At 40.5% G+C, this 26,976-nt stretch overlaps 1 protein-coding gene across 10 annotated transcripts in view; it reads right to left on the bottom strand.

Moving 5' to 3' along the window:
• MYRIP (myosin VIIA and Rab interacting protein) overlaps positions 1–26,976 on the bottom strand; it is a 348,495-nt gene that overhangs the window by 123,368 nt on the left and 198,151 nt on the right. The window contains exon 1 of one of the 10 annotated variants that reach the window (XM_073333112.1): positions 12,012–12,030. The exons of the other annotated variants lie outside the window; for them this stretch is intronic. The gene's annotated coding sequence lies outside the window, so the exon portion shown is untranslated. Of the gene's footprint in view, positions 1–12,011; positions 12,031–26,976 lie in introns of those variants that run through there. 10 annotated transcript variants of the gene reach the window in all.

Below are 26,976 nucleotides of genomic sequence, written 5' to 3'. Positions count from 1 at the left end.
AAAGATCTTTACCTAAGCAGGTTTCTCACCTATATTCAGTTCCCAGAGACTTCAAACCCCTCCCCGTTGGTTGAAAGACCCATCTTTCTTAGCTTGCCAGAGCTCTGGCCCCTTGTGTTTGTCCAGTGATGGATGGTTTGTCCAGCCAAGATGGTTTCTTCTCTCTCCTTATATCGTCCCCAAATCACTGTTTTGTCCCCTGATTCAGGATGACCTCATGCAGTTCTTCCCCTCCTGTGGGCTTCCCACCCCTCTGCTGATTCATATGTAAATAAGGCTTCCACTTTTTTGGGTCACATCTTGCTTAATTTAATTGGTAACAGGTAGATAGCTGCATTCCCTGCTGTCTGGGAGAAAACCTGTTTCTCTGTTTGGCAACAAACTTTAAAGCATAATATTGGTGAATATTCCTAATTCCTCATATAGTGTTAATATATGCATTTCACAATGAAATTCATCACCAGTGTGCCATTAGTTTTCATAAAAGACCTTACTTGATACACTTTTATAATACAGTAATGTTGTATACAATCAGTTTATTCAATTACTTATTTGAGGTTTAGACCCCCCCTACCTTATAGTTAAGAGACTATCTCACTAGGTTGATGGATTTGTTTACCCGTCATGCAAATGTGCCTTCACTGTCTGATGGTCAGATGATTCAGACAGGCAAATATACATTCCTTTGTCTACGGCAGACTGGGCTTATGCAGTGCTTGCCAAACACTTTTAAAGAGCATAATTCTAGCACATAACCATCACTCTTTGTACACACCCGTACATACATCGGGTATATACCATGACAACAGTGTGTTAGGGCTTGTGTGTCACATTAGGGCTCCTAGGTATTCTGGCAATACGAAGAATCAATACTACCAATAAAAGAACAAGGGGACAGCCAACGAAAAAGAAAAGTAACATTTAAAACTGATCAAAGGAAATACTTTAAGCAATACATAAGCAGCATGTGGAACTCCTTGCCACAAGACAGAATTAATGCCAAGGATTCAAAAAAGGATTAGACATTTACATCCGTGATGAGAGCACCAACAGTCACAGTAAAAATGGGCGGTGGGGAGAGTTATTTTATATAGGACTATAAACACATGCACTTCATGGCACTCCATTAATTGACAGAACTTAGGAAGAAACGTCTATGGCTCAGTTATTTCAGAATTATTCATTGCAGGGTGTCTTGTCCCCACTCTAAAGTATCTAGTTCTGACCATTGTCAGACACAGAATATTCGGACTCGATGGACCACCATTCTGATTGGTTAGGCAGTTCCAGTGGAGGGATATTTTAACAGCCATATGACAATGAGTTTCTGCAGTGAGCACTGAGAGTTCTAACAATGAGCATAATGAAATGAAGTGTGGAAAGCCTGTAGAGGAGGAGTAGGAGGAAGTGATCATTTTCATCCCTATAATGTCTAAACCAACCACTTCTTAAAGAAGGGCATACAACCATTTATCCAACTAGCATGGCAAGGGAATTATAAATCTTAGGTTACATGACAAATAAAAATAAGTTGATCCATTAGAAAGTTCAATTTGTTCCCAACATTTGTACACTATCTTGGATGCATCACGGCACTTCTGAACACAGCAGCAAAGAGGAAGCTGCAGGATTCAGTTTGCCACAATCAATATTTCTCTGCTGCTTTCGGAGCTCTGCACCCAAATCACATTGGCCAGCTTTGAGAAGAGTAATAATTTCAGTTATCCGTGTCTCAAGTGTATATTTTTCATTTATGGCTTACTCAATTTCTATTCAATTACAAAAATGAGAAATGTCAAGGTTATTTATTTTCTAGCACAGGAATAACCATTAATCTTTAGAGCATTTACTGTTTCATAGGCTGCAGCAGTATAGGCGGAGGACTTCACAATTGTAATTAGATTCCTGTAACCCAGTACATTTAAAAAAGTATAAATCAGATCATCACTGCCTGCAATAGTTTGTCATCTTTAAACCCTCCCACAAATTGTAAGTCTAAATTTCTTCATTGATAAGCTAAGAGAGACCCAAAGTTTATGTTACATTTAAACCAATTATTCAGGAATCATCAGCCAGAACCTTAGCCGGCTAAGTCAATGTAGCGTCACTGATTTTAATGCAGCCAGACCAGTTTATACCAGCAGAGGGACTGGCCCAGTGCATACAGCATAATAAGTAGGAGATGTGTCATGAAAGCACAACTGTAGCAAGCTGAATTACACACATGTGGCAACAGCCAGAAGAAAAAAAGAACTGGAACTCAGTCTTCTGTTCCAAAACCTGGGGTGTCAGTAGTTTCAGGGCTTATAGCCTGCTTAGCTTTACATAGTGATTTTCCTCAGTAGATCTCAATATACATTACAAAGATAGGTCGGCATTACGACTCCAATTTTACAGCAGGGGAAACAAAGGCACAGAAAGTTTAGGTGATCTGCCCAAAGTTATAAAGTGGAACAGCGTGAGAGCCAAATTACAGAATCCAGATCACATTACTCACACTGAACCCCCCCCCCCCACCTACTCGATCAGACTGTTTACCAATCATAGCTCCAATATTTTTACTTCAACTGTGATTCTGACCTGACCAATGTTTTTTATTTAAAAAACAAACCAAAAACAAGTCTGTACAATTGAGAGCGAGACAGCAAGAGGGAGAGAGAGAGAGAGAATTCTTCCTTTGACAGAGCTGCTATTGCTTTGGTTTCACCTTCATTAATTAGAAGGTACCACAACAGTCCAATGGTTTGACGATAATGGGCATAACATTTTTTCTTAATCGTTAAAGCAGAGCAAAAATACCTAGCTGGATAGCCAGACATTGCATTTCTGTTGACATGGCTCATTAAAAGCCAAGTTTTCCTAATACTCTGGCATCCAATTATATGGTACTGGTAGCTCATTCAGAAGCGCTACTTGGCAACATTAAGAATTATGGCCTATGCTTGCTATTCAATAACTGATTCTTAAGCAATTTAGTTAATATTTCATTCCATAAATGAAGCCAGCCCGCATTGTCCTATTCACTGTTCACTCCTGAAATCTCCACAAACAAAAATCCTTCTCTCTCTGTTGAAGGATAATTTTCACAGGGGCCAAACGATATCCACATAAGTAGTCAGAAACCTAACATCTAAATGAGTTAGCCCAAAACACCCAGTTTATTCTTCCAGTACAGAAAAATATGGCCAGAAGAAATCGTAGAGATGGTAACAAGGAAAACTTTTCACAAGACTCCCTTTATTGTACTTTTATTTTTACATCTATATTTTGTATGCATTTGTAATGCGCCCATCATCATGGATTAAAAATTTGTTCAACGACAGAATGGATTTGCTCTCTAAGTATCCTGCACTATTGAGGTTAATGGGAGTTTTGCCACTCACTTGAATTGTGTAGGATCAGGCCATTAGGCAGATTGTCAACTCTACTGCTTAATATCTGCCTGTCATCAGCTTTGTCCTCTCAAACTTAAACTGACGTAAATTGCTTCTAATAGGCAATTTTTCTTTACTGGGTAGCATGGTCTGCTGATATACGTCAAATCAATATCACAATTTGTTTATACCTGGCCAGTGAGGCATACCGTACTGCATTTCAGTGTTGAGTGACCTCAATGTTCCATATCATTCCTAAATTTATGACATTTATTGGAACAATGCAACAAAACTAATGTAATTCCTTGTTTAGGGAGCACTCTGGGCGTGTCTACTCTCCACGTCTTCAAATATGTTATCTCAGCTCTTCATAAATGAGATTAATTAACTGGTTGTCCTCTTGTCATCTACTGGGAAATAACTATAATGCTTAAAATAAAATTTAATATCTAGCCAGATGGATTGGTTGCCCTCCTGTCCCCACCCTGCCCAGCACTGAAACTTCCACTGCTTGGTAGCTATTCTTTTTAATCACTGCTCTTTCTGTAAGACCGTACAAGTAGGCCTGAATCATAGGTTTTTCTTTATGAGGACATGGGAAATGAATCCTCTGCTTAGCTGAGATCCACTGACATGGAAGTACAACCTCCTGAAACCGGATGAAACATCTGTTACTTTTGTCTGGATACAATGAACAAATTTTAAAAGTTTTGTCTTTTTGACAGATTTTTCCAGTTTGAGAGATATTGGAGAAAACCACTGGAAGTGGCCAAAACTGTCAAAATGGAATATTTTTTTTTAAGTTTACCCACTATGCAAAGAAATATTTTATCCTTGCATTCAGCTTTTTTGAGACGCCTCCACACGTTTACAGCAGAATATATTCTGATATGGACCTCTGTGGTTTTGAGGCTCCAGTTCAAAAAGCATCCCTAATTCAAGAAAGCATTTAAGTACATATATACATTTTTTTCTAAAAAGAGATGGATTTCAGTACAAGTTTAAGTGCTCTCCTGAATTAGGGTCTGATCGAGTTAATCCATAATTATGATAATTTCTTTATTGATAACAATAGTTCAATTTATTAAAGGCTCAGCATCTTGCTCAATAACTTTTCAAAAAATTATTTCTTTTATACTTTTGAAGTCTCTCCTTATTCAAACTCTTCCTAAATTCACTTCTATTTTAATGTTTAAAGTAATTGCCTTTTAATATAAATCAAGGAGGGACTGTGAATTTTGAAATTTCTAACATTTTTTATTTAGAGTCAAATTAATTTCTGTTAAATTACTAATTTTATAATCCATAGGATTTATGAATAAACCTTCTTTTCTTCTTCATAGTTCTTTGATGGTAGTATTATTAATTAAAAACATTACATAGTTCCTGAGATTTACAGCAGAAGGTGAAATCATTAAGGATGTGATCCTACTCCTAACAAACACAATGGCAAAATACCCACTGATTTCTATGGTGCAGAACTGAGGCCCAACGGCCAGATGTGCATCTCTGTGGAAATACAAGGGATAATCCATATAATATAGTATAATAAAATATACAGGGTCCTGAAAACTCTGCAAAGTTTCCGTCTAAGACCTTCCTCTTAATTCTTCTGTTTATGGTTTGGGGTGGGAAAAACGAGGCGTCATACCCACTACTCCGAAACCCCTGTGGCTCTGTTAGGGGCACAGGGACTTGCGTGCAGAGGTTTAAACACCCTGGCTGATCTCAGCTGGGAGGTTAGAGGGGCATAAAGAGGGAATTGGACAGAGCCCAAACCATACATTAATATGAACAGATAGGCTGCGTCTACCTAGCGATCAGAGGTGTGACTGCAGCAAGTGTAGCCCCACCTGAGCTAGCGGCAAAGAGTCCTGTGGCACCTTATAGACTAACAGACGTATTGGAGCATGAGCTTTCGTGGGTGAATACCCACTTCGTCGGATGCATGTAGTGGAAATTTCCAGAGGCAGGTATAAATATGCAAGCAAGAATCAGGCTCGGGATAACGAGGTTAGTTCAATCAGGGAGGACGAGGCCCTCTTCTAGCAGTTGAGGTGCGAACACCAAGGGAGGAGAAACTGCTTGTGTAGTTGGTTAGCCATTCACAGTCTTTGTTTAATCCTGAGCTGGTGGTGTCAAATTTGCAAATGTTTCATGTTCTCTGTGTGTGTATATGTATCTTCCTACTGTATTTTCCACTGCATGCATCCGATGAAGTGGGTTTTAGCCCACGAAAGCTTATGCTCAAATAAATGTTAGTCTCTAAGGTGCCACAAGTACTCCTGTTCTTTTTGAAGCTCAGCAGTTTGTCTTTGAAGTCTGGTCCTGAAGTTTTTTTGCTGCAGGATGGCTACCTTTAAATCTGCTATTGTGTGTCCAGCGAGGCTGAAGTGTTCTCCTACAGGTTTTTGTATATTGCCATTCTTAATATCTGATTTGTGTCCATTTATCCCTTGTAGGAGAACACTTCAACCTCCCCGGACACACAATAGCAGATTTAAAGGTAGCCATCCTGCAGCAAAAAAACTTCAGGACCAGACTTCAAAGACAAACTGCGGCGCTTCAGTTCATTTGCAAATTTGACACCACCAGCTCAGGATTCGACAAAGACTGTGAATGGCTAACCAACTACACAAGCAGTTTCTCCTCCCTTGGTGTTCACACCTCAACTGCTAGAAGAGGGCCTCGTCCTCCCTGATTGAACTAACCTCGTTATCCCGAGCCTGATTCTTGCTTGCATATTTATACCTGCCTCTGGAAATCTCCACTAGCTGCATCCGACAAAGTTGGTATTCACCCACGAAAACTTATGCTCCAATATGTGTATTAGTCTATAAGGTGCCACAGGACTCTTTGCCGCTTTTACAGATCCAGACTAACACGGCTACCCCTCTGATACTTCCCACCTGAGCTAGCTAGTCTGAGTAACGATGGGAGTGAAGTCGTGGCAGCATGGGCTGTACAAGCCTCTCTGGCCTGACTATGTACTTGAGCAGCTAGCCCATTCTGGCACGGCTTCACTTCCACTGTGACGTAAGCCTGCTAGATCAAAGCTAGTTCGGGTACGTCTAGAGGTGCTGCAGCCATACACCTGACTGCAGGGTCGGCACACCCTTAGAATCACATGCAGAAATAAAACAGGAGCCAGGGCTGTCTATGGAGCATAGTTGCCTTATGCTTTATGAAGAACTACTAAGGACTAGATCCTGAAAAGCACTGAGCATTCCCATGAGCCCTGGAAGTTGAGGGCACTCAGCACCGAGCAGGATAAAGCCCCAAGGGGACACACGCATTCCGCACAACTTGAACTTTCCAAGTAATCTTCAAGGGAAACTTCACATTTAGGGATTATTGCAACAATCCAATCTGGATGTGACAAAGGCCTGGCTCAACTGTTTTCAGTGTTGATGCTGCTTCATCTCTGCCTGGCAGCTTTCTGTTCATGCCACTGGGCCTCTCTTTTTTCTTCATACTACATTTAACAGTTAACTGACAACTTACCCTTTCAAGCCCTCAAGTGTGTGCTATTAAAACATTTCAAACCTCTTGTGGGTGTCAGCCTCACACCCTCGGAGCAGCAGGTGCAAGTGGAACAAAGGAGTCATTTTTGAATGTATATGCTATCATATCCCCATACTTAACTTCGTGTTTGAAAGGGATACCAGGTATTAAACTGCCTAATGCATGAGCCACAAGAGAAATAAAAATACTCTCTCTGTATGTACTAAGAATTATTTTATTAATGACTGTGGTGGGGTCTTGCTCTGGGAGGCTGTTCCAAACTCCCACCCCTTGCCTCAGGATGGAGAACCCTCCTACAGCTTTTGGACACACAAGAATTCACCCTGAAGTCACTTCAGCACCTTTACTGGTAAACAGTCACCTTTATCATGTCAGCAAACAAGCAGTCCTAGTGCCTCTCCAGCATCAGTTCCTCAAACATCAATCAGGGCGCCTCCTTCCCTTTGGGCTCTGGCTGATTTTCACGCAGAGAGGAAACTCATTGTGGCTACATATAGGCTGCTCCCTGGGCTTGCCCTCCAGCCTTGACCTCAGATTTCAGCTTGCTGTGTCCAGGCAGCAGCTATAGGTTCCCCCGTCCAGTAGTCTTTCTTGAAAGGCATCCCCCTCCTCCAAGCGCACAAGCCCTAACAGCATGAAGTAGAAATGGGATTTCCTGCCAAATCCCTAGCCAACCAGCGCTTTGGGAGCAGAAGGCTGGTCCTTTCACACTTCACATGTAGAGTGTACTCCTGGGGGAATTCTGCACCACTGCACATGTGCAGAATTCATGTCCCCTGCCAATTTCTTTGCTTCCCTGCAGAAAAATGACTTTCTGACATGGAAGCAAAGGGAAGCTGCAAGAGCAGTCATGCACTACTCCCTATTACCAGCAGGAGAGTGAGTTTGTGTGTGTGTGGGGGGGGGGGCGGAGGGTGAGAAAACCTGGATTTGTGCTGGAAATGGCCCAACTTGATTATCATACACATTGTAAGGAGAGTGATCACTTTAGATAAGCTATTACCAGCAGGAGAGTGGGATAGGAGGAGGTATTGTTTCATGGTCTCTGTGTATATAATGTCTTCTGCAGTTTCCACAGTATGCATCCGATGAAGTGAGCTGTAGCTCACGAAAGCTTATGCTCAAATAAATTGGTTAGTCTCTAAGGTGCCACAAGTACTCCTTTTCTTTTTGCGAATACAGACTAACACGGCTGCTACTCTGAAACACTCCCTAACTGTGCAGGTACATTGTTTCAGGTACCTGATGCAGCTGGCAGAGAGGTAAATCACCACAGGGCTGGGGACACCCCAGCCAGTGGCTCCTACCCTGAGCCAGGATCAGCTGCTAGTCCTGGCTGGGCTGGAGGCAGGAGAGGATGGGACTTCCTCTTCCCCTGCAAGGAGTGGCTGGGGCTGTGTCAGACCCACCCCCAGAAACCTCCCCCAGCTGCAGGAAGCTCAGCATCCTCCCCTGCTTCCTGCCCCCATTGCTCCTTAGCTGTGGAGGGGTCACTGTGCAGGGAGCTGCTCCCCCATCCGACAACCCCCATGCATCTGGACCTCCCATGCCGAGACACCTCTGCCAAGCCTCACCCTGTACACCCAGAACCCTCCCTTAGCCCTCCATACCCAAACCCTGCCCCACTGAACCTTAACCCCTGCCTCTGGAGCCCCCCTGCACCCAGACCCCCTGCCTCAGGATCCCCACCCCTGCACCCAGACCACCCCCCACTGAGCTCCCTGCACTCAAACACCCATCCTGATGCCCCACCCCAAGTCTCCACATCCAAACCTCCATCCCACTGACCCCAACTATCTACACCCAGAGCCCCGCCCCACCAAGCCCCACTCCTGAGATCCCCACACCCAGACCCCTTGGCCTGCTTCTGAACCACTTTCACCTGGAAGCCTCTGCAGAGTCCCACTGTCCCTGAACCTGAACCCCCCACCCCTCCCACATGAGCCTCTGTGCATCCAGATCCCCCACACCTAGACACCCCCACCACTAAGCTGCCTGCACCCAGACTGTCCCACACAGAATCCTCTCACCCCACACCTGGATCCCTCCACACTTGGATCCTGCCTGCCCCAACCCTAGTCTGCCTGGCGCAGGGGGGCAGGGCCTCAGGTTGTTTCTGGGGCAGGCCCAGCCTTTGTGCTGTGTCAGGGTTGGGTGCAGCCTCACCACTGAGTCTGTGTCCCGGATGGTGCAGAATACCCTCAGGAGTAAGAGTGGGGATGCCTCATGAGGAATAATAAATGATGCCTGACTCTTAAAGGGACAGCACAATATAAATGGGGAACTCAAAATATTTTGCTGCCTGGTTAGTTTTTTTTTTTTAATACTTTGAAAATGTTGAACTATTTTCCAGAACAACAACATACACAGTAACAGAGAGCACTGCTGAATCTGCATTGGTTCAATGAGCCTTATAATCCTAAATCACTTATGTGCTTTTGAAAATCTCACTTTCAGGCACCTAGACATAGATTCAGGAGACTAACTTTAGGCTTCTATTTTTGAAAGTTTCAGCCACAGTCTAATGATTTAGGAACTGTACATGTCTGTGAGGGCTCTGGCTCTTTAAAAAGAGTTGTTATCCTCCTACTGTGAATGCGTAGCATTGCTCTACCTTTCACTTCAAGGAGGGGATTCTAATTTGTTTTTAGAGCCTTCTGAAGTACACCGGTTGCTGGAACTGAAAAATTATTTATTTTTCAACGTCTAACAGTAATCCTGCGACATCCCCGAAGGACTCAAACTGCACTGTTGAAATAGCCAGATTCTCTATCAGCGTCTCGTGGTGCCGTGTTTCAGGTCAGATGGACACGAGAACCACGGGACCAGCGTGTGGAACCCAATGCTAGAAAGCGGAGATGGGCCCCGACTGCAGCAAGTAAGTCTGCAGCTGTTTGCAGTTGTTGTCACCATTTGAGCTACCTCCTCTGACAAGTCCTGTAGCAGGGACCATTATGGGTGTGACTGTATTAGAACATGAACATACATCAGAGGGTACTCTCCACTATCACCCAAGATGTATCTTTGATCCCCTATTAGTCAGGCATCGGTCTTGCAAGAACATAAGAATGGCCCTACTGGGTCAGACCAAAGGCCCATCTAGCCCAGTATCCTGTCCTATGACAGGTTTCAGAGTAACAGTCGTGTTAGTCTGTCTTTGCAAAAAGAAAAGGAGGACTTGTGGCACCTTAGAGACTAACCAATTTATTTGAGCATGAGCTTTCGTGAGCTACAGCTCACTTCATCGGATGTAGTTCACGAAAGCTCATGCTCAAATAAATTGGTTAGTCTCTAAGGTGCCACAAGTCCTCCTTTTCTTTGTCCTATGACAGTGGCCAATGCCAGGTGCCGCAGAGGGAAATGAACAGAACAGGTAATCATCAAGGAATCGATACCCTGTCTCTCATTCCCAGCTTCTGGCAAACAGAGGCTAGGGACACCATTCCTGCCCATCCTGGCTAACAGCCATTGATGGACCTATCCTTCATGAATTTATCTAGTACTTAGATTCATAGATATTTAGGTCAGAAGGGACCATTATGATCATCTAGTCTGACCTCCTGCACAATGCAGGCCACAGAATTTCACCCACCACTCCTAAAAAAGACCTCACACCTATATCTGTGCTATTGAAGTCCTCAAATTGTAGTTTGAAGACCTCAAGGAGCAGAGAATCCTCCAGCAAGTGACCCGTGCCCCATGCTACAGAGGAAGGCGAAAAACCTCCAGGGCCTTCCAATCTGCCCTGGAGGAAAATTCCTTCCCGACCCCAAATATAGCGATCAGCTACTTTTTTGAACCCTGTTATGATCTTGGCCGTCACAACATCCTCTGGCAAGGAGTTCCACAGGTTGACTGTGCATTATGTGAAGAAATACTTCTTTATTTGTTTTAAACCTGCTGCCTATTAATTTTATTTGGTGACCCCTAGTCCTTGTGTTATGAGAAGTAGTAAACAACACTTCCTTATCTACTTTCTCTACATAGAATGAGAACCTGCCATAACTGAGAGGGAAGAAGCAGACTAAGAAACAAGACAAGGCCTACCCCAATATGCTGAATATTGTGATAAATGTATGTGATATAACAAAATTTCATCTTTTGGTCACTTTGGAATTGTGACTTCCTCTTTACTAGTGGTGTATCATATCATCACTGCCTCATTCCACAGAGTACAATGTGAACTTATTATGAAATAAAGGTGCCCCAGTAATTTTGATAAGATCTCATGTTTACTCTTGAGAAAACTGTATCATTACTCCAAGACAGCACTATTTAATGTTAATGTCACTCTCTTCTAATACATTTAATAGGAAGTAAAAGAGATCATCTTTAGAAGCATGACAGGAACTCTGTCCAAATACCATCAAGATAAAAACCACATATAGTATGGAACAAAATTTTCCTTATCTGGATTAGCAGTAACACTGTGATTTATTAAAACTGATCATTTTAAAAATCCAATTTATTTTCACCATCTATGCAACTGGCTTTCGGCATGTCTCTCAACTTAGACAATAAAACTACTGAAGATTGGTTATTTTTTGCTTTCTGGTTCCCATGTACTAGCATAGTGCTGAACCACTCTAGGGAGTGCTTACGTTCTAATTTATTTGCTTACATACAAGTAAATAAAACATGAAAATATTTTTACTCCCACTGTTTTGTAACCCTCTTTTCACCTTCACCCCTTCTAAAAATAACTTATATTTTGGGCCTAAGTTATTTCAAAATGTCTGTTAAAATCATAATGAATGTATGCTGATTTATGATAGCTTTAGTAAAAACAAAGCTACCCCTAGTTAATTCCAAATAAATGTTCTCTAAAGAAATGTTCTTCCTGAATACGAAGAACTGAAACTTTAAACTTGTCACATTAGCCACATGTTTTCTGCCAATTTAGCATCCATTTCATATTAAATACTGAAGGATAATCCTGATACTATGAATAAAATACATGCTAATGATATGAATTGAAAGAATTGCAGGGCAGGATCACAGACTGATTCACAACATGATGAATAAAGTCATCATAGTCAAGTGTCATTCAAGACAGGAAATGTTAATATTTTAAATACAAACAACAAGAAATAATAAAATAAGCAGGTTTACCTGAACGAGTTTTCGTGTTCTATTCCAGATGTGCCTCATATTCTTTTCAGTTAGCCACCCCTAAAGTACATTTCCTACTTTTGTCCTAATATTTTATTCAGGGGACACACATTGTCCATTATTAAACTGAAGATTTATGAAATTTGCAGGTGAAAGAAATCAAGCAGGCAAAAAAAAAAAAAAAGACGACATTCTCGGCTCCTGAAAGCCCATTAAATAACGCAGATGGACAGAACAATTCTGTGGAAGGGAAGGCACAGTGTATACAGTTCCTCTTAAACAATGCTCTTCTTCCCAGTAAATGCAGCTCACTCTCCGTGAAACAGCCTGCAGCAGAATAATAAAAGAATTGCTCAAGTGCTAATCTGAGAAAAGGAGGGGGTGTGAGGGGAAGTAAGGAATACAAACACGCAAGAAGCTTCTCTCACTAACAGCTAAGGGTGTTGGATTTCCCTATTTTACAGGGGTGTGCAACGATAAATACCTTAAATATTGTGAGGCATTCAGATACTATGATAATGGCAGCCATATACATAATTAAAAGATAGACTGTTAAAATTACCAAGGTCAGGAAATGCAAAAATTAAGATTCCAATTGCACCACCACATTCTTATTGCATATCTGGTAATGCGGTGTATACTTTAGTACACAAAATAATAATTTAAAAGAACATTATTTGAAATTTAGTCTCTCAAAAAACCCCAGTTAAAGCGAGTTTCACATCCTATAATTGCCCATTTGTATTTATTTATTTAAATGTTTGCCCTCCCCTGTTGCTGAGTAAAAGACCCACTCTAAAAATGGGAAACTAAGTGGTTCTGTATGGACAGACTCCTGCACAGAGCCCATTGCAAGACTCACTGAACAGAAAAAACAATGTCAATATTCACAAACTGACCACAAAGCCACAAAATAAACAAACTAAAAGTATACAGAAAAAACATGATTTTTTCTGTAATCTCTGCCAGATACAGCCATTTTAGGTGTGATTTACTAATAACTATTTTGCAATCAGAAGCATTTTTTAAAGAAGGACATTGTCAACTATTAGACTTCAGTGACTTTTAATAATTTTAACCGTATAGTCTTAAACGTTACACTTACAGTTTTTGCCCCCTTTTTTTAAAGGGACATCAATTTAAAAATCACCGTTTTAAAAGTAATTTTTTCTTTAGTTCTGTTGTTAATAATAGATTGGAAACCACACAGTGAAATTTGTTTTCTGTTTAGATATGGTCTTCAGTTATACAACCTATGTGTGTATGCTAATTCCTATGCAAATTAAGAGTTTACCGGCATGTACAGTTACTTGCTGGCTGCTGTTAATACAAGCATGGTGAAATAATCATGCTTACATGTTTTGGAAGTAGGGTTGCCAATTCTGGTTGGACATATTCCTTGAGGTTTCAGCACATGACAGTCTTTAATTAGAAGTTTAATCTTTAATGCCTGGAGGGTTGGCAATACTATTTGGAAGTAGCATACTCTCCCTCCCATTCAGTCTTCAAGAACAGAAGGTGTCATTGTTATCTAAAACTGTGGGGTCTGGCTACATAGACCAAAGTTCACTCTCCATTTTGGAAGGCAGGTTCTGGTCTGGAGGGGGTGGAATGGACTTTGGTTGGCGGCCACTTACAACAGGCTGTCATTGCTGTGTTATGCAATCAGTATTGCAAACCTCCAAAATTATGAGATTGGTTTAAAAGTCATGACATTTTAAGAAATAATCAACGTTGGGATCTTTTTGTTTGCCTTCTGGTTTTGTAGCCTTTAAGGTTCATGTTTTCCAGCTTTTCTCAGAACTATGAGAGCTGGAAACTTTGTTGCTGTTTTTTTTAAACGACAGCTGAGATTCTTGAGTATTTCCATGACTCCAGAAGCTAAGGCTTTAAGGAAAACACCAAACATCACAAGACTCATAGTAAAATCAGGAGAGTTGGCAACACTGCATCATGTTGTTAAATACAAACTCTCCGTGCCTTTCCAAGAAGGACAGACCATGTAAATCAGGTTGGCAGGGCCATCCCTACCCATACGCAAAGTACGCAGCTGTGTAGGGCACCAGGAAATTTGGGGCACTGCATTTCCTGCTGCCCTGTGCAGCTGTGTGCTGCTCCACCCCTGCTCTGCCTCTTGCACATGGCCCCTGCCCCTGCCCCTGCCCCACCTCAGCCCCGCCTCTTCCCACCCCAGCCCCGCGCCCCACTCCTCTGAGGACTGCGGCAGGGGTCGGGTTTGCACTTACCGCAGTGGGAAATAGACCACTTATCTTTCTGTGGCCCAGCTGCTAGTGGGCAACATTGCTCATTCACTTTTACACACAGATCCAGTACATTACTCTGGCCAGCTCCATACCCAGTGGGGGTGTTGAGATGAGGTCATTCCCTGTCTCCTTCAGGTCTTGCTCTCCCTCATGTGCAGGGACTGTGACTGTGGCCGCCCCTTCGAGGGGCAGGGGGGAGGAGAAGAGGAGCAAAGATTATTTATGTCTCCCTGTCTGTGCACCTGCGTGAGGGCCACACACACAGTGCAGCCCTTTGGAAAACCGTGCTGTTCAACTCTGGGTCAGACACATAAATAGTTATTACTTGTTATAATTTGTATTACAATATTGCCTGGAAGCAACTGAGACCAGGCCCCATCATGCTGGGACTGTACACACAAACAGCAAGAGACATTCCTTGCCCTGAAGAGCTTATCATTAAAATAGATAAGACAGAGCAAGATGTGGAGGGGAAACAGAGGCACAGAAAGATGAAGTGATTTGCTCAAGGCCACACAGCAGGTCAGTGGCTGAGCCTGGAATAGAACCTAGGACTTCTGAACCCAGACCAGTGTTCTCTGCACTAGACCACATTGCCTCCCCTGGATGGGAGATTAGATAGCTATTTCATTACCACTGCTGATATATTTATTTATATTTTTATTATTATTTACAAAGCGTGTTCCCTATTTGTAGTTATCTCTATTTGCATCACACTGTTCAAATCAAGGTCCCACCAATCACTTTCATTTAAAAATAATACCAGTGGAAATTGCCCATCACTCAGTCCTCCCAATCCAGAGCTCTCTCAACCCTACAAATATGCAACACTTAAACCAGTGGCTCTCACCCTTTCCAGACTACTGTACCCTTTTCAGGAGTCTGATTTGTCCTGTGTACCCCCAAGTTTCACCTCACTTAAAAACTACTTGCTTACAAAATCAGATATAAGAATACAAGTGTCACGGCCACATTACTACTGAAAAATTGCTTACTTTCTCATTTTTACCATATAATTATAAAATAAATCAACTGGAATATAAATATTATCCTTACATTTCAGTGTATAGTATATAGAGCAGTATAAACAAGTCATTGTATGAAATTTTAGTTTGTACTGATTTCACAAGTGCTTTTTATGTAAAACTAGTCAAATATCTATATGTGTTGATGTACCCCCTGGAAGACCTCTGTGTACCCCTTGTTGAGAACCACTGACTTAGACAACACTCAGTCCTCCTCTCACATAGGACTTTCTGAGGGGAAAGTGAAGTGTCCGTGGACACAGGATTTTGGAAGTGGGAGAGGGGATAACTAACCATCCTAGAGAAAGAAAGGGGTTGCTTCAGCCTGTAGGCCTCCTTATCCCCTACGTCTTCCCCAGAACAATTTCTGGGGGAAGAAGGCCCAAGACAGGACTTCTCCCATGAGCAGAAGTCATCAGAAACAAAGAATGTGGCCCTTAGGCCTGGCAAAAAAAATTTAAAAGCACTTAAGAGATATGGGAGCCTACATCCCATTGTCGGTCCATGAGATTTAGGCTTTTACATGCTGACATCACTCCTAAAAATGGGACTTGGGTTCTTTTGAAATTTTTACCCCTTACCTATTGCCTTGGAAGGGTTACATTTTTATCGGTAAATACTGATAAACATCAATTTCACTGTACAAACTAACAGAAAATATTTCCATCTATAATAATCAAAATTTACAGATAAGCAAAGAAACAAAAATGCTGCTTAAGAACTTATTAAGCATTTGATATAAGGCTATTTATTCTGTATATTTTAACATACGATGTTGACAATTTGTGTTTTAATGGTTATAAATCTTAAACTTTTTGAATCTCAATGTCTACGGCCATTTAAACAATTATTGTCTGACACATGCCCCCAGTTTCCCACAACTGTGAAAATTTAAAATTAAAATAAAAAATTCTTTAAAATACACATCAACATTATCCATCAGAATTGTTAAAATAAAATAAAATAAAAAAAATCAAATTCTGCCCTGCCTACGGATCTACATTTTAAAAGTTCGCATCAATGTAACCACATCAGGCTGCAATGGCGCAAAGAGGGTTTACACGTGTGAGGCCAAAAGGGGAATTTTTCAGAAAGTCATGAGCATATCAAAATAGATGACAATGTTCAGCAATCTTAGCCATACGAGGGTGCTACCAGATGACTGCTATCAAATGGTGTGTTGTTTTATACTCAAATAATCCTCCACTAGTCCTAATTCATTGCTTGTAACTTAACATATATACAGAGCATCTTATCAGTCAAACCTAAAACAAGCTGTCTCCTCCCACTGTCAGCTCCCACACACTGAAGATACTATTCATTCTCTTAAAGCCACAGTGACACCACAGCTCTGTTCTTTACATTTTTTTTTGCACCAATTTATTCATATGTATCAGAATTTCCCTGAAGATTCTTATAGCCACTGTAATACCACGGGTGGTTAAAAGAAGGGCTCCAATGGCACATACTCCAATGTAGAAGCAGAAACTTCATTTTGAACTGTAAAATATTTTATGTTTGGTGGATTTTTTGTTTGCTTTTTTGTTTTGTTTTTCCTCTAAATGACTTCTTTTGCTCCAAGTGACTTTTGTTCAGGAACAAAACACAAGCTACTATTCAAGCAGAGTTTTTAAACACCTAACTTCTTTCTGTTGCATGCACAGCAGGGTCCTGCCAATTCTAGCACTGTTTCCAAAAAGTATCATAATTCATTCGTTCTCTCTGAATGTCAACACATACTCTGCTGGGTGAATATACAGTGTTCTTATACTAACCTCATAGCGATTTCAAATTTGGGTACATATGCATTAATTTTATCATACAGTATAGATGGCTGTATTTTTCCCCCCAAAGGAATGTGTCAAACATATCCAGTTCAGATACAGAATTTCAGTGCTAGCCTTCAGACTAAAAAAGGTCTGACAATTATTGAACTCCTTAAAAAGCCGTGGGCCAGATTCAGTGTTGACATATGTGACGGCACAAGCTGATTACAAATGGATGTAAGTAGGTTAGTATTCAGTAGGTACTAAATAAAATTGGATGAAAAACGGGAAAATAAATTGCAAAAATGTTGTCCCTTATTTTCAATTAAAAAAAAAAAGAAAAGAAAATGTGAAAATTTTTGGCCAGGAAAGCAACTAACAGGAGTATTTAATATTGTTATTTTCCCCCATTATTCGTGAAGTGTCATTCAGATGCTATCTAAATACATCTTATATCCTTCTGTCAGTTGCCTTTCATACATCACTTTCCACCTCCTTGGTGTATAAATTACACTCATTTATTGCCACTGAATTGTCACTGAATGCCAAGTTGTTAATATTAATTCAAATTAAAGGCATGCATCTAAACCAGGGCTTCATTACCAGAAGCCAGAGAGTACTATCTTAACAGAAGCAATCACATAAGCACTGAAAATAATAAAATGAGAATGACAAATGATACAACCTTATAAAATTGCTATCTTAATATAATTCCAAAGGCAACCTGTTTTTGATTACGTGGAAGATAGAGGTCCCCCAAAATGAAGAGCTTTAGAAATTAAACAGTCTGAAAGGTCAGTTTTCTAACTGGTTATCTGTTACAGGGTACAAATTGTTAATGAAATTGATGTTACACCCTTCCAAAATCACGTGCTATATTTATGTCAAACTATGTTACTTCATATCATGGACAAAAAACACCTAGAGATTCTTTGTTTACTGTTATGTTATATATGCTGTAATTAAAAAAACTCAAAACATTAACCTGACTGATTTCAAGGGAATTATTAAACCAAAGTGCATAGGGTTGGTTTCTTTCTTTCTTTCTTTCCTTCCCCACATAACAAGGCATAAAGAAATTATTTTTCCAAAGTACTAAACATTTCTTTATTCCTAGATTGACTCATTATATAACCAAACCCTAGCAATTTTACATATTTGCAAATCTGGATTCCTCAAGTCTGGGACATCCATATATGATACATATTTGAAAGATGAAGATGGCAGAGTCACTTAAAGTATAATTCCAGTAGTAAACAGATGCTGAGTCCCAGAGAGAAGACATGGAAAGAAATGCAGAAATTTCACAGAGCTCTGTCCTGCAAACAATTAAGCCCACAATTGACTGTAATTACGTGACTAAACTTACTTAAGGGTTTGCAGGATTGTATCCTTAGACTGTCCACTCTTTTGGGCAGGACTCTGTCTTCCTGTGTATTTGGACAGTGCTTAGCATACTGGAGGCACTATCAGAAAAAAATATTAATTCCACAACTACAAACAATACTACTAATAAAAACCCTCCACTACTTTATAATATGGAACGCAACGTTACAGTTTCATTGGCAACATGATTAAAAAAATTGCTCTACACTGAGTAGAATAATTTCTTTATGCAACTTGCTACTCATTGAAGAATTAGAACTGAAAAAATTCTCTCAATAAATGATAAATATTTTAAGCCTATATTAGATATCTATCTTAAACATTGCTAAATATATAAGAAGATTTTGATATTAATCTTATAAAATAAAGCAGTTTTACAGCTAGTAATAAAGTACATATAGGAGTCACATATTTTCTTACAAGTAGTAAATAGTTTCTGGGGACAGGAACAGGGTGGGTGGGTGGCTGAAGTAGGGAAATGACTAGTTTCTGTTCTTGTGGGAACATAGAAATTATGAGTTCTTCACTTGTCTGGAATATTTCAGTCTCACACAGACATATAGAGATAGAATGCATAGAGAAAGATAGATAGACACAGAAGTACAAGATTTTCTTTTCTTTGGCTCATCTCGTAGCTGTCAAACGTCAGCTACGTGCTGTTTGACAGCAGCCGAGAAACGAGACCTCCATAGGATGGAGAACTTCTGTTCAAAGGATGAAAAATCAAAGAAAAAAAGAATGTTTGGATTTGACATAAGTTCATATACTGGTTTCATTTCTTTTGGAAATTTGAGTGGTGGTGCATGGACAAGTCTGTACTGAAATGCAACAAACAGGTTCTAAAAATTACAGCTATGGCAATATTTGAACTTCCCATTACACTCCTCAGATCATGGGTTAGTTTTGGAACGTAAGGCTGAAGAGAGGGGGGAAAGCAAGCACAATTCTATCAGGGCCCCATGCTCATGGGGATCATCACAAAAAATGTAACATCTGTGTAAATAGGAGGGCGTTGCCTGCCAGAAAATACAATGTAAATTTCTCTTGATGAGCCTGCATGTAATAGTGTCCAAACTAGCATCAGAAAACACCCTCAAGGGAACTTGTCTCGTGTAAGTCCAACATCCTCGGGGAAAAAAAGTACCATTAACCTAATGTGGTGAAATTACATTTTAGACATGGGGATTTCTGAACCAAATAGCACAGCTCATAAGAGTGACGTGACTTGCCCAAGGTCACAGAGCAGATCAGTGGTATATCAGGGAACAGAGCCTAGGTCTCCTGACTCCCTGCTCTAGACCAGTGTTTCTCAACCTTTTTGATACCAGGGTCTGGCTTGCTGCCCTCCTAAACTAGGTCAGGGAGATCTCAGGGCCCAGTGCCGGTTCACGGACCAGTCGTTGAGAAACACTGCTCTGGATCACCATTATATATTTTAAGATGTCTATTCTGGCAGGGAATATGGCTCTTATTTCAATATATATTTCAAGTACTGGATATCTGCAGAAACCTCACTGTCTTACATTTTCAGGCTAACAGTGTTGATGCTCATGAAGACAAAGAGCAAAGGAGGTTTCACAGCCCAGGATGCTAAGAAAGATATTTTTAAGAGTGGCTTTGTAGAAACCTAAAATGTACAGTGCAAGCACCAGAGAGAGTTGGAGTGGATGCTCTTTTGATCCTGGCAGTACTGTTTAAAAATACCAGAAAAAGTCACACTCTCCTGAATGGGCCAAAGCCCAGATCTGAGTCAGTTATTTCCTATACAAGCTATATAGCTTCTGATCATTTCCAAATATTAAATAGGGTCCTCTCACATATCAATATTACAGGAAGTCTCTCAGGATAGTTCAGACAGAAACATTTATCCCTGTTTACCTGGAAATGGCAGCGTAAGAGGCAGAAGAACCATAACTGTCAGTCACTGGCAGAATGGGAGCAACCTAGCCCCAGAAGAGCCTATCAGTTTGAGATGATTTTTTCAGCTCGACTGTAGAGATAACATATGTAAGACATTTGACTTCACTACACTTCTAATAGGTAAGGAATTTAGTCTAATTCCTACACCTCCCCTCCCCACCCCCGCTGGGCATAAATTCTCCCATACCTATGTCACCTTTCTGCCAGGTGATGTCAGCAGCAACAAGGACTGGGTTCAATGTCTAGGGGTTTCTCTTAACACCAGAAAATAGAACCCTCTTGAGCCCCCAGCCAGTAATCTGGGACAACTAAAGACAACCCCTAGGTGCCTCTCAGAGGCAATACTTCCCCTCTCACAAGCACTGAGTCTCTGTGTTACACAATCACACTTATTCAAAGGGAGGTGGGGTGGAAGGAGGGACCCAACATTGATTTGGGAAAACATCCCAAACAGATTTCAGAAGCATGTAATCATAGGCAAACACCTACCCCACAGTGAGTTGGGCGATGTCCTTTGCCTCAGTTTCTCACCTTGCAATGTGAAATTCTAATAAACAAATATCCCTTCACACACCACTCCCCGCTCCTTCTGCTGCACCCCACTCACAGCTGGCTGTCCTTGGTCAGCAAAGACTCAGAGTTCAGAGGTGTGTTCACAGGGGTCACCTCCCACCAGGAATCATCAACCTGAAACAAGGACTCTCAGTTGAGTCTTATCAGCTCTGTCTTAAATACTGGAGAGGTAAAATGGTGCCTAGGACTCTTTAGGCAGAGTCCCCAAGACCAGGTAGAAACACCTGTCTCCACCCCCTCTCATTTTCACTGGGATTTGGTATCCCTACCCCCTGCTTAGCAAGTGAGGTTAAGTTTAGGGTGACCCCCCTCAACCAGGTCGTGCTAACCACAGTCTGCTGCCCTTTACTCCTACAGTAAGGGTAACAACATTTCATTAACCCTGCATTCAAATACTAGCAGTGATTTGCAACCCAAACCAGCCCAAACCGATCATTTTGGCAAAGCATCTACATTTGCTGCGCATCTAGGAGGCTACTTAAACATGCCATAAGAGTCACAGATACCCCTAAAGAAAGGGAGGCAGCAGGAAGGCAAGATATAAACCAGCATGGCCAAAAGGCAAGGTTCAAGAGCTTATCTGAATCAAATGAAGTTTTAAAAAATAAAACAACTGGTGAATAAGAGAAACATAAAAGCATGAAATGTTACAAGAAAATAAGATTTTTACAATTTTCAATGTTAATTATGTTTTGTGAGTATAACAGCAACAATAGGTAAAGAAATTGTTTGCTCTTACAATTTCTTACAAGTTGCAATTTTTAATGTGGACTCTGAGGTATAAAAATACAAACTTATTCCTTTGAACTCTAAAATGACACTTACATTTAAACCTGACATTATTCACATAGGTCCAAAATAATGAATGAACATGCCTGCAAGTTATGAAATAATAATGTTCAGATATTGGGTCTCAGTTTTCAAAATACTCATGTGCTGTACATTTACTCTTCCAGAATCAGTCCGTTGGGTCTAGAAATAGTATCAATTATGTATTTATGCAGGAACTATTTCAATAACACTGACATGAAGCGTCCATCCCAGTCAATATGACTCATTAAAGGAAATTTGGAGTGTGTATGGAAAGGTGTTCTTTATAGCAGTTCTAGCAAAACAAAATTTATTTTAAATGTAAAGTCTAATAATATATTTTATAGTAAAGATTGTATCAGTCTTGTACTTTGTTGTATTAAGTAACCCTTTTCTTTAGAAAAGATACAGTTCATTCAGTAAGTACTCACAGGGATGTCCGCTATCTTTTTAATTAAAGATTTTACATTCTCTATTGTTCGCAATGTCAACTTCTTAAACTGAAAATGCAATTTCTTTCACTACTGGTTTCCCTTTACTTGGTTAACATTTAATTTACCACCAATAACAGTAAAATCATCTTTTTTTGTAATTTACTTCAGCTCAGTCTACAATGGCGCAGGAAGCCATGCTCACCTATCTAATGAGCCCAGTTGAAGCAATCCCGAAGTGTAAATACATGTAAGACTATAATTCCCTTTTGAAGTTCTAGAGACACAAATCAATTGACTTTCAGTCTCGTGGTTGACGATTTCAGCATATCAGAGTTCTGTGTGTTGGAATTTAAAAACTTACTAGCTAATATTGAGGGATCCACTATTCCTTATAATGTATAAAACATGAAAAGGTTTCTTGGCGGAGGATGAACATGAGGTGATGTTGAGTTTCTTAAGGAGAAGGATGAATTTTGAAATGGGAACTTTTTAAAACACATTTCTTTTGGAGACAGGAACAATTTTCTAAACTCCACGCCCATGGAAAATGAAAAAAAAAGGGATACTGACATTATTATTAAACTACCATTGTGTTGTCATTATTAATATTCTTGTATAACCATAGTGCCTATCAGCCCCAAATAAGATTGGGGGAGCCCATGGTGCCAGCCCTTGTACAAACAGATAGCAAGAGGCAGCATGTGTCCAGAGAGAGACTGAAGTCCTGATCCATCCTCTCTTTATTTAAAGATGTTTTCCAAACTGAAACAAAATCTTCACTTAACAGTTAAGAATCAGATCACTGTATTTTAACAGACAAGGAGTACTGACATTATTTTCACAGGAAATGTACCCATTTTAATCGTCATCCATCAACAACTAATAATAAAAAAAGACAGTGCACCAATTTTCAGCTACCTACTGAAATACCAGTACTACTTCCTGCTGCATCTAGTGGTTTCTTGGATGTCTTCCCTGCAAAGGTGACCTGACATGATTATATTCTAGAGACTGAAAGCTGACACAATCACAGCACAAGGTAATACAGCTGCAGGGCAACAGAACATCATTACACACCTCCCTCGCTGTAGCCACTCACGTAAAAGAAAAACTGAACAAATGCACGTAAGAGAAAAACTCCTTACAATGCAATTGTTTTCCATAGCATAAAAAGGCACTGTGATCAGACCAAGGAACAAAACAGATTTATTAGTATCAGCCCTGCATTAATCAGAGATAACTGAAACTAGAAAAATAACCTATTCTAGAAAACATGTTCAGAACAAATCAGTTAATGAATGTGAATGTCACTAGGTGTATGTCTGGTGGCACCTTAAAGACGAACAGATTTATTTGGGCATAAGCTTTCGTGGGTAAAAGACCACTTCTCGCTACCCCCTGATACTTGACACTAGGAGTGTGTGTTTATAAAGTACTGTATAAACGCATGGGCTATTAAGGTTGCCAGACACTTCTCATTATAAGACACAGTTTTCAGTTGCCTATAATGTTGCCAAACTTTAACCATTTGGGCTGAAACTTTCCATGCCAGAGGTCTGCTAGGTCTGAGTGTTATGGGAAAGTTCCAGCCAAAATGGTTCAGCCATTTCTGAGAAAGATGGTAGGAATAATGCATTGTTTTTCATATGTTAAAAGGTGTCCAGCATTTCTATTTGAAAATCTTATGTTTTGGAGTAGGGCCTTGAAATTTGACGGAGGGGTGGTTTCTGTATCCAGGATGTACCTTTTGCGGTCCCTGTGAAAATCTTCCCACATTTAGCCAAGTTGTAAGCCAGAAACTGGGACAGGGTGGGCAAGAGCACTGAAGACAAGGGGCCGGAGTTGAGGGGGGACTTGGAATAGCTGGGTAAGGGGACTGGGACAGGGAGCCCAAAGAGGAGAGACTAGGAATTGCTAGGCAAGGAGACTCGGAATGGGATGAGAAGTCTAAGGAGTAGAGACTTAGGCTAGTTAGATGAGGAGAATGGGATGAAGAGTTAGGGATGCAGAAGAGACAGGACAGGGAGATGGTCAGATTGGCAGAGACAGGGTGGAAGAGGTCTACCGGCAGAAGAACACATGCCCATTATAGCACACTCCCCTCCAGAGACTGGAATGGAACCCAAGATCCTTGAGTCTCACCATTTCCCTGCTCTCAGCAAATATTAACAAAACAAACTGGCTACATGTGCCATCTCCCACTAGTGCTGGTCCACGTAGAGGATGACAGCTTACTAGTGCTATCAGTTACTCTGTTAGCTCAAGTGACTGATGTCTGTGTGATGGATCTAAAGGTTCTCACTAATGCTGCTCACCCATGTGGGTATTAATATGATGTCACAACATGGAATTTCTGATTTTTCAGTTTATTTATTTTAGGAACAAAGCAACTCTGTGGCAAAGGCATGGATAGAATCCAGTTATCTACGGCAATATTCAACTGCCTTAGGCATGAGGCCTTCCTTTCTCTTCCTGCAATCCCTTCAGGCTGAATTAAGATTACACAACCTTAATCATGGCACTTCCTAATTTCTGAGTGCTTGACTTTTCAACCTTAATAATGTTGTTTTAGGTCTTCATATCTGTGTAATATAATACACAGGGTAGTACTGTAGTCTCAATGCCAGTCCAGTTTCCTCTAGTCCAATTCTGCCCACAATTTTACCACATAGAATTATTTGCTAAGTTCATAAGGAGTGAAATTTCCCACATCATGTCACTACTGGGCACAGTTAAAGTTGTTTGAGAGTCTTAAATGTGCATTTAAAGATGAAAATCTAGAGAGACTGTAAAATTAAACAACTAAGGAGAGATTTGTCCACAGGGGGAGACTGCCCAAGTTACAAACTTATTACATGACTTTGAAGGACAGATTTGGTTTCCAAGTATTTTTTCCATTCTCCTGATACTAACATTGTGGATGTCTAAATATTCCCATTACAATGTTTTTTGTGTCCTTCCTCTAACAATTTGGCCCATGAAAAACAACTTGTAAGTACATAAGGAAAACCATTTAGACACAGTACTCTTAGACACAGCTAATCTCTTGTCATCAAATGAAACATGAAAGCTGGAAGGACTTTCAGTAGGGGCTTTGTCAAAACCAGACAAAAGACCAGAAACATTTTAAAATTAAGTTTATTATATAACCCTACTAGGGCAAAAATGTGGGCAAACCTCCCAAAATTTATGATGATTAACTATAGAAAGCAGAACACTTCATAGCATTTCACCTTTGGAAAAAACTTCTGGTAAGCATGAAGAATTACCTTCTCCTTGTAAAATAGTGCAGGACAGATCAGTAATTTACTGAAAGACTAAAAGTTACAGCTATCTTTCATGCAAGAAAGAAAAGTTCACACAAATTTTAATGGTGGCTTGAATCAATTTAATTTAGTTAGACTCCAAATAATATCCCATGACACTGCAGGTGTTTAAATTGGTGGTCATAAATGCATCTCTCCCTAATAAATCCTACTACTAGGGATGACAGAGAAATTATTTTACTTTTCACAGACTATTAAAGGCTGAAATGCGGTCGCTGCTAAATTTATTCTGAGGGCAGTGGTCAGATTTGAGAAGATATAGCAGGGATTTGTAGAAAGTTATTCTGTGAGAATTATGAATGGATCAAACTTGTAAGATATACATCAAATGGTAAACCTTTTCCATTTGAAATTGTACTCGGTGTGTGGATTTCTTTTTTAAAACTCTAAGGATTTGATACAAGACTGGATTTTTTCTTACACATATTCCCCTACTTCAAACAGGAATTAATTCAAGGAAGTCCTGTGGCCTGTGTTATGCAGAAGGTCAGACTAGATGATCACAGTGGTCCTTTCTGGCCTTATTATCTACGAATTGGCTTGAAGAGAGTAAAAGCTTGCTCATGCAACACCACACACCAATGATTAGTTGTAAAAAATTGCAAGCTGCTCCTCTTCTAAACAATTTGTATGACAGAAGCCCAGCTTCCATATTCCTCTATTTCTGTATTGGCACAAGAATGGAATGGAGCTTTAATCTTGACACCTCCCTAATTCTGGGTTTACCTATGGGCCTGCCCAACCCTCCAGTGCATCTTATAACAGCCTAGACTGTGCTGCCTTGAAACAGCCCTCCATGGGCTAGTATGTGGGCAGAGATTAGCCAGAATGCAGTGCACAGAAGGGAGCAATCCAGCACTAAAGGAGAGAAGTGGGTTGGTGATGTGCAGTGTTTCCAAATTACTGGTAGGTCGGATGAGGCTTCAGACCCATTCTGACACAGGGCTTAAGGAAGGAGAAGACTTGTCCAGCATTCCACAATGAGAGTTAGTGACAAGTTGGAAGTGGAACTCAGGCCTGGACTTCCAGCCTCTAAGATTTAACCAACAGATGCACTGCGTTTGTGTCATCTTCTTATTACTTACAAGGAGGAGAAAAATCATGGACTGTATGCACTGTGAATTAATATAATTATCAGCAAACCATTTTTATAACATATTAAGGACATTTTCTTCATTTCTTTATAAGAAACATAATTCATTTTCTATCTTTTCCTCCCATGATTGTGTTTTGACTAAAACATCTTCTGTTCTTCATAAATCATCCAGTCTGCACATTTGAAATGTATGGCATCAGCACAGGCAAACAGTGGAACTGAAACATCTAAATCATTTTGGAAACCAGTGTTGATTTCTGTATGATTTAAATGAAGTGTGTGCAGGTATCACACAGCCCAAACGATTCATGAGATTCAGCACAATTCAGAAGCTAAACCATAGCCTTGCAGTGACAATCCGACTG

The sequence above is a fragment of the Lepidochelys kempii genome, chromosome 2 (genome assembly GCF_965140265.1).
Source record: "Lepidochelys kempii isolate rLepKem1 chromosome 2, rLepKem1.hap2, whole genome shotgun sequence".
NCBI classification, from domain to species: domain Eukaryota; kingdom Metazoa; phylum Chordata; order Testudines; family Cheloniidae; genus Lepidochelys; species Lepidochelys kempii.
Note: the sequence above shows the minus strand (reverse complement) of the source record. Positions and strands in the feature narration are given on the sequence as shown.